The sequence below is a fragment of the Procambarus clarkii genome, chromosome 14, assembly GCF_040958095.1.
Source record: "Procambarus clarkii isolate CNS0578487 chromosome 14, FALCON_Pclarkii_2.0, whole genome shotgun sequence".
Classification (NCBI taxonomy): Eukaryota; Metazoa; Arthropoda; class Malacostraca; order Decapoda; family Cambaridae; genus Procambarus; species Procambarus clarkii.
The window spans coordinates 15704135-15718338 of record NC_091163.1 but is presented as its reverse complement, the minus strand read 5'-3'; positions in this window follow the sequence as shown (position 1 = coordinate 15718338).

Here is a 14204-nt window from a genome sequence, read left to right as displayed (position 1 = left end):
AACTTAATTCTAAACCATCGTGGGATCTTCTCAGCGTGACATACAAGACACAATTGAAAATACATTCTCAGCATTTTTTTGTTTTCTGTTAAGATAATGCCTCAAGTTGACCAGACCACACACTAGAAGGTGTGTGGCCTGGTGCACACACTAGAAGGTGTGTGGTCTGGTGCACACACTAGAAGGTGTGTGGTCTGGTGCACACACTAGAAGGTGTGTGGTCTGGTGCACACACTAGAAGGTGTGTGGTCTGGTGCACACACTAGAAGGTGTGTGGTCTGGTGCACACACTAGAAGGTGTGTGGTCTGGTCCACACACTAGAAGGTGTGTGGTCTGGTCCACACACTAGAAGGTGTGTGGTCTGGTCCACACACTAGAAGGTGTGTGGTCTGGTCAACTTACTTTAGCCACGTTATTGTGTCTCATCGCCTGCATAATGCCTCAAATTGGCAATACTAACCTCTCGTTTAACAGGAAAACCAGCTTGGGGTCATGTCTATACCTTGGCGGAGCTGTGAGTTTTGCTATCAAGCTGACAGCATTATGCTTGAAGATTTATATCTGCATTATATTTAGAGTGCCTCGCAGTTTTATCCAAGATGGTCTGAATCTTGCAGCTTTATACAATGTTGTCTAACAGTATGTTAACAGTGACTGGCATTATAACACTACCTGGGAGCATTATACTAACAGTGCCCGGCACCAGTATAATGATAGATAATAGTACTCTCGATAAGAAAAATTACGAAACATTTGTTCTTTAAACAGAGTACATATTTATGTCTTTCTTCGTGATTGTGAATTATTGTGGTGATTGTGAATGATTGTGAATGTAAAATCCTTAGGAATTGGTTATGTGAGTATGATTAATTGTGAGAATTGTGAATTACCTCTGGTGTATTAACTTATTAATGCACTTTATGCGTGTACTTTAAACCTTCTGGCCTTTCACCTTATATATATATATATATATATATATATATATATATATATATATATATATATATATATATATATATATATATATATATATATATATATATATATTTATATATATATATATATATATATATATATATATATATATATATTTATATATATATATATATATATATGTATTATATGTATATATATATATATATATATATATATATATATATATGACTGAAAACTCACACCCTAGAAGTGACTCGAACCCATACTGCCAGGAGCAACGCAACTGGTATGTACAGGACGCCTTAATCCACTTGACCATCACGACCGGACAAAAGGAAGTGAGTGATAGCCGAAACTATTTGAATCACTTCCCCTCCAGCACTCGGATGGTAATTTTGGGCATTTTATCAAATCACCTCATTCTTTGGGACACACGTGAGGAACACAAATGCGAAGAAACCTGAATGGTCCCCAGGACTGTATGTGACTGAAAACTCACACCCCAGAAGTGACATAGCATAAAATGCTATGTCCAAGATTACCATCCAAATGCCGGCGGGGAAGTGGTTCAAATAGCTTCGGCAATCACTTCCTTAGTCCGGTCGTGATGGTCAAGCGGATTAAGGCGTTCTGTAGATACCAGTTGCGTTGCTCCTGGCAGTATGGGTTCGAGTCACTTCTGGTGTGTGAGTTTTCAGTTGCATATAGTCCCAGGGATCATTCAGGCTTGTTCGCATATATATATATATATATATATATATATATATATATATATATATATATATATATATATATATATGTGTGTGTGTGTGTGTGTGTGTACATACAAAAGAATGGGGAGGTAGGAGAAGATAATATTAGTGTTCAGTGAGAGACCACAAGGTCCCCTCTGAATACTTTTTATTTTCTTCTCCGAGGCTATGGGTCCCCACATATATATATATATATATATATATATATATATATATATATATATATATATATATATATATATATATATATATATATATATATACCCCTTTTGTACATTCATGCTACAGTATGGATCTAAAGCTACTTTTTGGCAAACATGAAATTGACTCGCGAGAAGGCGTCCAACAGGGTGACCCCCTTGCTCCTCTCCTTTTCTGCTTAGTCATCAAACAAGTCACAGAGGTCCTGTCCAGCGAGCTTAACATCTGGTTCTTGGATGATGGTACCTTAGCTGGTTCCCAAGACTCCCTCCTGGAGGACATCAGAAAAATCCAGGAGCAAGGTGCAGTTTTAGGCCTCACCCTGAACACTTCTAAATGTGAAATAATATGTTCCAACCAGGGCATCGTAGAGAGAATAGAGGGTCTTCTGCCAAATATCCATAAAACTAAACCTGAAGACAGCACACTCCTAGGAGCTCCCCTGGGGTTGAAAACCATCGATGAGGTCCTTGATAAGAAAATCGCCGACCTTAAGAGGATGGATGGGAGGATTGAGGATATTGAATCTCATGATGCACTCTACCTCATCACCAGATGTCTGTCCCTCCCCAGGTTAACCTACTTTCTGAGGTGTTCACCATCTTACAGTAGCCAAAAACTAAGTGAGTATGACCGGTTACTGAAATCAATGCTAGAAAAAGCCCTTAACCTCTCTATCGATGACCTACAGTGGAAACAAGCCTCTCTTCCCGTAAGACTGGGGGGCCTCGGAGTTCGAACAGCAACGCAAATCGCTGTTCCAGCCTTCCTGTCCTCCTTATCAGCATCCGACGACCTTGTGAAGGAAATTCTACCTGCCCACTTACATCAGCTGGCAGGTGTACATGATACCAATTTTACACGCTGTGCCACAGAGTGGGCCTCTCGTGCAGGCCAATCACCTCAACCACCCTCCCCAAAAGCCCACAAGCAATCCAGCTGGGATGGCCCCATTGCAGACCAAGTTGCTGCAGAGTGCCTGGGTGCTGCAACAACACAACACGACATTGCTCGCCTCACAGCAGTAGCAGCACCACATGCAGGGGATTTCCTGTTAGCAACCCCAATGTCGGCAACTGGCACGCGTCTCACACCACACACCCTCCGAATTGCTGTGGCCCTTCGCCTTGCTGCCCCAATCCACACCAGATAAAGGTGTATTTGCGGCGAGGTGGTGGCTGACAGGTACGGCCACCATGGCCTACTCTGCCAAAGCACAGGGGGATGGCACTCGAGGCACAGTGAAGTTAACGACATCATCAAGAGGAGCCTCACAACAGCTGGATGCCCAGCTGAAAGAGAGCCCCGTTACCTAACGCCCCGTAACTCTGATGCTCTTATTGGTCGCCCGGATGGTATCACAGTGAACCCCTGGAAGAATGGCAAGCAGTTGGTATGGGACTACACGTGCGTATCAACCCTGGCTAACACCTACATTAACCTCAGTGTTGCACAACCAGGTGGCGCTGCCACCCACAGGGAAGCAGCCAAATCCCGTAAGTATAGAGAACTGGATCACCACTACAATTTTGTCCCCATTGCTTCTGAGACACTCGGCGCCTGGGGTAAAAGTGCTACCAGTTTTTTGAAGGACCTTGGTTCTAGGCTCATTGAAACAGCAAGGGACCCAAGAGCTGCAAGCTTTCTTTTCCAGCGCCTCAGTGTGGCGATACAGAGGGGAAATGCGCACTGCATCCAGGGTTCCTGCCCGCAATCTGAGGAGCTGGAGGAACTCGACAACCTATGATAACCATCTTTGTAGCCCATATGTAACTCCTTTTTTGTAACAAAGTTCAAATAAAGTAAATATATATGTGTACATACAAAAGAATTGGGGTGGTAGAAGATAGTATTAGTGTTCAGTGAGAAACCACAATGTCTCCTCTGAATACTTTTTATTTTCTTCTCCGAGGCTATGGGTCCCCACATTGGCACCAGAGGTGGTACCTTCATAAACTTTTATATATATATATATATATATATATATATATATATATATATATATATATATATATATATATATATATATATATATATATATATATATATATATATATATATATATATATATATATATATATATATATATATATATATATATATATATATATATATATATTATATATATATATATATATATATATATATATATATATATATATATATATATATGTCGTACCTAGTAGCCAGAACGCACTTCTCGGCCTACTATGCAAGGCCCGATTTGCCTAATAAGCCAAGTTTTCCTGAATTATTATATTTTCTCTATTTTTTTCCTTATGAAATGATAAAGCTACCCATTTGATTATGTATGAGGTCAATTTTTTTTTATTGGAGTTAAAATTAACGTAGATATATGACCGAACCTAACCAACCCTACCTAACCTAACCTAACCTATCTTTATAGGTAAGGTTAGGTAGCCGAAAAAGTTAGGTTAGGTTAGGTTAGGTAGGTTAGGTAGTCGAAAACCAATTAATTCATGAAAACTTGGCTTATTAGGCAAATCGGGCCTTGAATAGTAGGCCGAGAAGTGCGTTCTGGCTACTAGGTACGATATATATATATATATATATATATATATATATATATATATATATATATATATATATATATATATATATATATATGACTGAAAACTCACACCCCAGAAGTGACTCGAACCCATACTCCCAGAAGCAACGCAACTGGTAACTACAGGGCGCCTTAATCCGCTTGACCATCACGGCCGGACAAAAGGAAGTGGTAGCCGAAGCTATTTGAACCACTTCCCCGCCGGCAACTCGGATGGTAATCTTGGGCATAGCATTTTACCAAATCACCTCATTCTTTGGGGCACACGTGAGGAACACAAATGCGAACAAGCCTGAATGGTGCCCAGGACTATATGCGACTGAAAACTCACACCCCAGAAGTGACTCGAACCCATACTCCCAGAAGCAACGCAACTGGTAACTACAGGGCGCCTTAATCCGCTTGACCATCACGGCCAAACAAAAGGAAGTGGTTGCCGAAGCTATTTGAACCACTTCCCCGCCGGCAACTCGGATGGTAATCTTGGGCGTAGCATTTCACCAAATCACCTCATTCTTTGGGGCACACGTGAGGAACACAAATGCGAACAAGCCTGAATGGTCCCCAGGACTATATGCGACTGAAAACTCACACCCCAGAAGTGACTCGAACCCATACTCCCAGAAGCAACGCAACTTGTAACTACAGGGCGCCTTAATCCGCTTGACCATCGAGTCACTTCTGGGGTGTGAGTTTTCAGTCGCATATAGTCCGGGGGACCATTCAGGCTTGTTCGCATTTGTGTTCCTCACGTGTGCCCCAAAGAATGAGGTGATTTGGTGAAATGCTATGCCCAAGATTACCATCCGAGTTGCCGGCGGGGAAGTGGTTCAAATAGCTTCGGCAACCACTTCCTTTTGTTTGGCCGTGATGGTCAAGCGGATTAAGGCGCCCTGTAGTTACCAGTTGCGTTGCTTCTGGGAGTATGGGTTCGAGTCACTTCTGGGGTGTGAGTTTTCAGTCACATATAGTCCTGGGGACCATTCAGGCTTGTTCGCATTTGTGTTCCTCACGTGTGCCCCAAAGAATGAGGTGATTTGGTAAAATGCTATGCCCAAGATTACCATCCGAGTTGCCGGCGGGGAAGTGGTTCAAATAGCTTCGGCTACCACTTCCTTTTGTCCGGCCGTGATGGTCAAGCGGATTAAGGCGCCCTGTAGTTACCAGTTGCGTTGCTTCTGGGAGTATGGGTTCGAGTCACTTCTGGGGTGAGTTTTCAGTCGCATATAGTCCTGGGGACCATTCAGGCTTGTTCGCATATATATATATATATATATATATATATATATATATATATATATATATATATATATATATATATATATATATATATATATATATATATATATATATATATATATATATGCGAACAAGCCTGAATGGTCCCCAGGACTATATGCGACTGAAAACTCACACCCCAGAAGTGACTCGAACCCATACTCCCAGAAGCAACCCAACTGGTAACTACAGGGCGCCTCAAGAACATATCGATGCCAACACAGAAGACAATGTCCAACATAACAGGCCAATTACACTGATTAATCTTTGTGTTTAGATAGGAGATGCCTCGTATGGGCCAATAAGCCTTCTGCAGCCCCTATGTTTATCCCTTATATATATATATATATATATATATATATATATATATATATATATATATATATATATATATATATATATATATATATATATATATATATATATCACTCTTTTAGAGTCGTGATAATTAATGGTCTAGGACGGAGAGAAACGTAGTCACTACAGGCTGTTGAGATGTGTGTGTGTGTTGTTTCATTCACATATTTAAGCGTTTCATGCGTTTTATAGGTACTGGGAGAGGAGGAAATGAAGGTGTGTACAGGTACACTTGGGGGTGCCGTCGGGTCCAGGAGTGTCTTCTGGGTGTAGGAAGGTGCTGTAATTGTTGTTATGTCTGACAGCGTCTGTTCCAAGGTCAATTACGTTAGTGTATAGTGTCTTGAGCTTTTGGTCCACTTGCAGAGTATTCTGGCAAACGCACGCACAGGGACACACACACACACACACACACACACACACACACACACACACTAAACAACCCCCATGAGCTTCAATAGACAGATTTTAAAACATTTTCATTTTGACTCAGACAAGAATACAACAAGTTTTCGCACATTTGCTGCAAGACTGACACCAGTAACAAGGGGAACATAGACAATTGGACACGTTTAGGGGCACCTTAACCATCGTGTCCGCAGCAGGACAGGCCCGACCACGTTTTCTTTCATCTCATGCAACTGCTCACCTTGCTGTAAAATTGGTGCGCGAGAGTTACCCAGTTGTTGTGGTTTGCATCCAGGAAATGTTCCAAGGCCATATGGCACCTGGAAATAAGACACATCTTATTTTCACTCTTATAAAATCGGTCGATCCTAGAAACATATTATAACAGGAGAGAAAAATATTATAACAATTAGGTAATTTCGCCTCAAGACTATCAGGCAACTCTATATATCTTAGAGCATTGCTTCTCAACCTCTTCTGCTCTAAGGCATTGAAACGATTTGTTTAAAGATCTGACTATTCAATGAATCAGTTTTATATTAAATGGTAACAAACTCGTTTTTCATTTCTCAATTGTAACTGAATATACAAATAAATATTAAGCACTAACACAAGGCAGTAGTTAAAACTTGTTTAATTAATGACATGGTTAACATTAGAACATAAGAAGAAGAAAGATAACTGCAGAAGACCCATTCGCCCATGCGAGGCAGCCCCTATTTTTAACCACGCAAATGAAATAGCTGCTGGAACAATTTTTCGATTTTTAGGTTCATTGCTAGAGAGAAAAAGAGATTTAAGCGTAGGTGAGGTTCCACAGTAATCCTGATTCTTGGTTTTGATTTGATATATAACAGGTGGGAACGTCTAATCTCATCAATATATTACGGGGAATGGAAAAGCATTTATCGGTGCTTTGAATACCGGTTCTGGATACTCATTTGTCACCTGTAAGCAGTCGTATTGAATGGATTCAATACGACTGGTTACAAAATTTGTAACCAGACAAAATTTGAACAGTCGTATTGAATGGGAGTTGACCCCAGTGATGGGGGTCATTTCAAAGTTCAACAAAGACTCTTTTTCCTTCATTTGCATTTGATCAATCTTTTATATTTGATTTATATACTAGAAACTGATTCGTTAATCTACCTGTTATTGACATCAGGAAGGCAATTAAGTTTCCAACTTAGTTTGCGGACCCAGAGTATTATCTCTGAGGACCCTGAGTTGTGAAACACATCTTTCCCAAGTTAGAAGGAACCCAAGTTTCCTTTTGTCTAGTAATATGTATTAGGATTTATCTTTAACCATTTTTAAACCTAACCTTTTCTAAACTAATCTCTCCTAAACTCACCCTACATAACCCAATCAACCCTAACCTAACTTAGTCTCACCGCATATAACCAAACCGAACCTAACCTAGACTTAATCAACCCCAACCAAACCCATCTTAGCCTCACCTAACCCAAAAATACATGGAAAATACCTTCTCAGCGATTTCTCGCGAGTCGTCCTGTAAACAAGCCCGCAAGCGTTCAAAACAAAAACACAAAATCAACTCAAGAACCAGCAATGACACGCGGCAACACAAACAGACGGCGCTGCAATACAAACATCAAGTTCAACTAAGTGCAGAACACAGTGTTCCAGCCAGAGCCTGGCCAACGCGACTGTGTGTGTGTGAATTCCAATGAACTTACCAAGACGCGTGAGAGGAAGGATTTGGGAATGTTATTGATCACAGCGACCCTAAAGTTGAATGAGTCAAGCTGCTAGTTGAATAAATAGTGAATAAATATGGACTGCATTTGAATGCGTCCTATGTAGTAGAGCCTTAGGGAAAACACACCCATAGGCTCTCTCTCTCGATGTTGTTTATAATTAAGCTACTAGGGAACTAAAACTTCCAAGTAGCACGGGCTATGGTGAGCCCGTAGTGAACTTACCTAGCACAGGAACGGGGCTGAAACTTGCGTGTCTCTCTCTCGTTTAAAGCCTGAGTATATACACATACACGTGTGTGTGTATTTCCGCCGTATTTTCATCACACCTAAGGGCCTATGTCATCTAAACTTTCTATATTCATAACATATTATCCCGGGAAAAGATATGGAGATGTCTTGTCAAATGTTTGACAGCTGTCACGGCGTGACTGTCAACTTTCTGGCACAACTTGTGTTGACGTTGGTTACGTCAGACGGCACTTCTGGTGTTGAGGCACTTACAGTGCCATCAATACTTGCCTCAGTGCCACCTCTCCCCGCCCCCAGTGCCAGTCACGGCCGCCGCTGGGTTGTGGTAACACTGGTGGACCTGTCCCCTAGGGGCCAGGGACGCTGTGTGATAAACTGGTGTCGTTTAGCGGATCACAAATGTAATTACAATTATCGTCGAAGGTAATCGCAATCAATTAAATTAATAACCCGAAATTTGATGTTCGTCCGAAACGCTTTTCACACATTTTTTGGCCCCTGACGTTCCTGACCTTCCTCGAACCCCTAACCCCCCCCCTTCCCCCCCCCTTTGCCGTAGCTGACACTTTGTCTGAGGGTCCGAACCCTGTCTGATCAGCGTCTGATTCGAGGCGATTTATGTTGTGAAATAAATAAAATTGCAACAAATTGCCATCATTGATCTGCGTTTTCATGCCCAGTTTTCTGTGTCGGCAACGCATGTGTTAATGCACAGAGCGAGTTATTCTGGGCAGACCATCAACGCAGGGTTAAGCGTTACTGCCATCCCACCCCCCCAGGCTGTGTACCCATAGATAACGCACACCTCGCTAACATTTTTGCGTTAATAGTTGTGGGAACATGTTTCCCCTTGGTGGTCTTATCAAGAAGGGAGCCAGCTTCACCCTCTCTCCAAATCCTTAACCTTTTATATATATATATATATATATATATATATATATATATATATATATATATATATATATATATATATATATATATATATATATATATATATATATATATATATATATATATTATTAAATATGACCGAAAAAGTAAGATTAATAATTCTAACACGAATTTTCTCAATCTTTCGTACATTACGCTTCACTGTTGGAGGTAAATAAAAAATCACTTCTCCAAAATTCATTTTTATTTCTAGTCTGACGCGACACGGGCGCGTTTCGTAAAACTTATTACATTTTCAAAGACTTCACAAATACACAACTGATTAGAACGTATCTCTGATTTTATATCTACATTTGAGTGAGGTGGGAAGGGTGATGTGGCATTAACACAAGACAGAACAGGAGGGGATATTAATAGGGTATTAAAAGTATCAACACAAGACAGAACAGAAACAATGGTTATTGAATAGAAGTGTTTGTAGAAAGCCTATTGGTCCATATTTCTTGATGCTTCTATATTGGAGCGGAGTCTTGAGGTGGGTAGAATATAGTTGTGCAATAATTGGCTGTTGATTGCTGGTGTTGACTTCTTGATGTGTAGTGCCTCACAAACGTCAAGCCGCCTGCTATCGCTGTATCTATCGATGATTTCTGTGTTGTTTACTAGGATTTCTCTGGCGATGGTTTGGTTATGGGAAGAGATTATATGTTCCTTAATGGAGCCCTGTTGCTTATGCATCGTTAAACGCCTAGAAAGAGATGTTGTTGTCTTGCCTATATACTGGGTTTTTTTGAGCTTACAGTCCCCAAGTGGGCATTTGAAGGCATAGACGACATTAGTCTCTTTTAAAGCGTTCTGTTTTGTGTCTGGAGAGTTTCCAGACTCTCCAGACACAAAACAGAACGCTTTAAAAGAGACTAACGTCGTCTATGCCTTCAAATGCCCACTTGGGGACTGTAAGCTCCAAAAAACCCAGTATATAGGCAAGACAACAACATCTCTTTCTAGGCGTTTAACGATGCATAAGCAACAGGGCTCCATTAAGGAACATATAATCTCTTCCCATAACCAAACCATCGCCAGAGAAATCCTAGTAAACAACACAGAAATCATCGATAGATACAGCGATAGCAGGCGGCTTGACGTTTGCGAGGCACTACACATCAAGAAGTCAACACCAGCAATCAACAGCCAATTATTGCACAACTATATTCTACCCACCTCAAGACTCCGCTCCAATATAGAAGCATCAAGAAATATGGACCAATAGGCTTTCTACAAACACTTCTATTCAATACCCATTGTTTCTGTTCTGTCTTGTGTTGATACTTTTAATACCCTATTAATATCCCCTCCTGTTCTGTCTTGTGTTAATGCCACATCACCCTTCCCACCTCACTCAAATGTAGATATAAAATCAGAGATACGTTCTAATCAGTTGTGTATTTGTGAAGTCTTTGAAAATGTAATAAGTTTTACGAAACGCGCCCGTGTCGCGTCAGACTAGAAATAAAAATGAATTTTGGAGAAGTGATTTTTGATTTACCTCCAACAGTGAAGCGTAATGTACGAAAGATTGAGAAAATTCGTGTTAGAATTATTAATCTTACTTTTTCGGTCATATTTAATAATATATGTCTACAGGAAAGACTGCTACCAAAATATACTAATATATATATATATATATATATATATATATATATATATATATATATATATATATATATATATATATATATATATATATATATATATATATACATATGTCGTACCTAGTAGCCAGAACTCACTTCTCAGCCTACTATTCAAGGCCAGATTTGCCTAGTAAGCCAAGTTTTCCTGAATTAATATATTTACTATAATTTTTTTCTTATGAAATGATAAAGCAACCCTTTTCTCTATGTATGAGGTCAATTTTATTTTATTGGAGTTAAAATTAACGTAGATATATGACCGAACCTAACCAACCCTACCTAACCTAACCTAACCTATATTTATAGGTAAGGTTAGGTTAGGTAGCCAAAAAATGCTAGGTTAGGTTAGGTTAGGTAGGTTAGGTAGACGAAAAAACATTAATTCATGAAAACTTGGCTTATTAGGCAAATCGGGCCTTGAATAGTAGGCTGAGAAGTGCGTTCTGGCTATTAGGTACGACATATATATATATATATATATATATATATATATATATATATATATATATATATATATATATATATATATATATATATATATATAGATAGATATATATATGGCTCAGGCAACACGATATATTGGAATAGTGTTTTATTAAATAGTTATACCTCTTTCTTTCTCTCTCTCTCTCTCTCTCTCTCTCTCTCTCTCTCTCTCTCAAGGAAAGGAAATGATATGTGTTCCACTGTTCCACTGCAAAATTATTATGAATTGCAGATGGCGTTCCACAACGTGATAGAGCGGATTGATCAAGCGTATTAATCAAGCGTATTGATCAAGCATATTGATGAAGCGTACTGATCAAGCGTAACAATGTGGACATTACATGAAGCTCAATGATCAAGGAAAGGCTTGAACTGACAAGTTAGTGATATGGTGCTAAATTGTGAGAGCAAACAAGTCATGAACAGCCTCAGAGAGAGAGAGAGAGAGAGAGAAAGAGAGAGAGAGAGAGAGAGAGAGAGAGAGAGAGAGAGAGAGAGAGAGAGAGAGAGAGAGAGAGAGAGAGAGAAAGAGAGAGAGAGAGAGAGAGAGAGAGAGAGAGAGAGAGAGAGAGAGAGAGAGAGAGAGAGAGAGAGAGAGAGAGAGAGAGAGAGAGAGAGAGAGAGAGAAAACTGATAGAAAAAAAATCAATGTAGTTTGTGTATTATATAGATATACATGTTTAATATTAGTATATTTTGGTAGCAGTCTTTCCTGTAGACATATATTATTAAATATGACTGAAAAAGTATGATTAATAATTCTAACACAAATTTTCTCAATGTTTCTTATATTTTTTTTCACTGTTGATGGTAACTGAAAAATCAATTCTCCAAAATTCATTTTTATTTCTAGTCTGACTCGACACTTGAGCGCGTTTCCTAAAACTTATTACATTTTCAAAGGCTTTAGTTTACACACACCCAACTATATCTAAACAGAGTTTAAACAGCTTCGATTTTTTATACCTGCATTTGGGTGAGATGATATGTTATCACAGTTTTGGATGAGGTGAAAACCAACTTTCAACACAAGACAGAACACGAAACAATAGGTATAATATTTTGTAAGTTAAAGGTAAGAATGGAAGTAACTGCAAAGGACCTATTGGCCCATATTTCTTGATGCTTCTATCTTGGTGCGGAGTCTTGAAGTGGATAGAATATAGTTGTGCATTAATTGGCTGTTGATTACTGGTGTCGACTTCTTAATGTGTAGTACCTCGCAGATATCTAGCCGCCTGCTATCGCTGTATCTATCGATGATTTCCGTGTTTTTTGTTAAGACTTCTCTGGTGATGGTCTGGTTGTGGGAAGAGATTATATGTTTCTTAATGGAGCCCTATTGCTTATGCATCGTTAATCGCCTGGAAAGAGATGCTGTTGTCTTGCCTATATACTGAATTCTTTGAGGCTTACAGTCCCCAAGTGGGCATTTGAAGGCATAGACGACATTGGTCTCTTTTAAAGCGTTCTGCTTTGTGTCTGGAGAGTTTCTCATGAGTAGGTTGGCCGTTTTCTTGGTTTTATAATAGATCGTCAAATTAATCTTCTGATTTTTGTCTGTAGGGATAACGTTTCTATTAACAATATCTTTCAGGACCCTTTCCTCCGTTTTATGAGCTGTGGAAAAGAAGTTCCTGTAAAATAGTCTAATAGGGGGTACAGGTGTTGTGTTAGTTGTCTCTTCATAGGTTGCATGGCGTTTCACCTTCCTTCTTATGATGTCTTCAACGAAACCATTGAAGAAGCCGTTGTTGACTAGGACCTGCCTTACCCTTCAGAGTTCTTCGTCGACTTGCTTCCATCCTGAGTTGTGGCTGAGAGCACGGTCGACATAAGCGTTAACGACACTCCTCTTGTACCTGTCTGGGCAGTCACTGTTGGTATTCAGGCACATTCCTATGTTTGTTTCCTAAGTGTAGACTGCAGTGTGGAAACCTCTGCTCCTTTCCAATGACTGTTAAATCTAGAAAGGACAGCTTCCCATCCTTCTCCATCTCGTAAGTGAAACGCAACACAGAATTTCGCTCAAATGCCTCCTTCAGCTCCTGGAGATGTCTTACATCAGGTACCTGTGTAAAAATGTCGTCAACATACTTGCAGTATATGGCCGGTTTCAAGTTCATGTCGACTAAGACCTTTTGTTCGATGGTACCCATGTAGAAATTTGCAAACAGGACACCTAGGGGAGAACCCATCGCGACCCCATCTACTTGCTTATACATGTGCCCATCCGGGCTCAAGAAGGGTGCCTCTTTAGTACAAGCTTGGAGTAGTTTCCTTAGAATGTTTTCTGGTATATCAAGAGGACTACAGACCGGATCACGATACACTCTGTTGCTATCATCCCGATTGTTTCATCCACAGGTACGTTGGTAAACAGTGATTCTACGCCCAACGAGGCTCTTATCCCTGTGGCCCGTGTTCCCCGCAGTAAGTCAACAAATTCCTTTGGAGACTTCAGGCTGAAGTTGCAAGGGACATGGAGCCAGCAAGCCGTTGAGTCGCTTTGCCAGTGTGTAAGGTGGGTGTGGGTATCTGGTTAATGATTGGCCGAAGTGGGTTTCCAGGCTTTTGTGTCTTGACATTTCCATACGCGTATCCAGGCTTATACTCCCCAATAACGAACGAAGGAAGAAGAAAAGCAGAGTA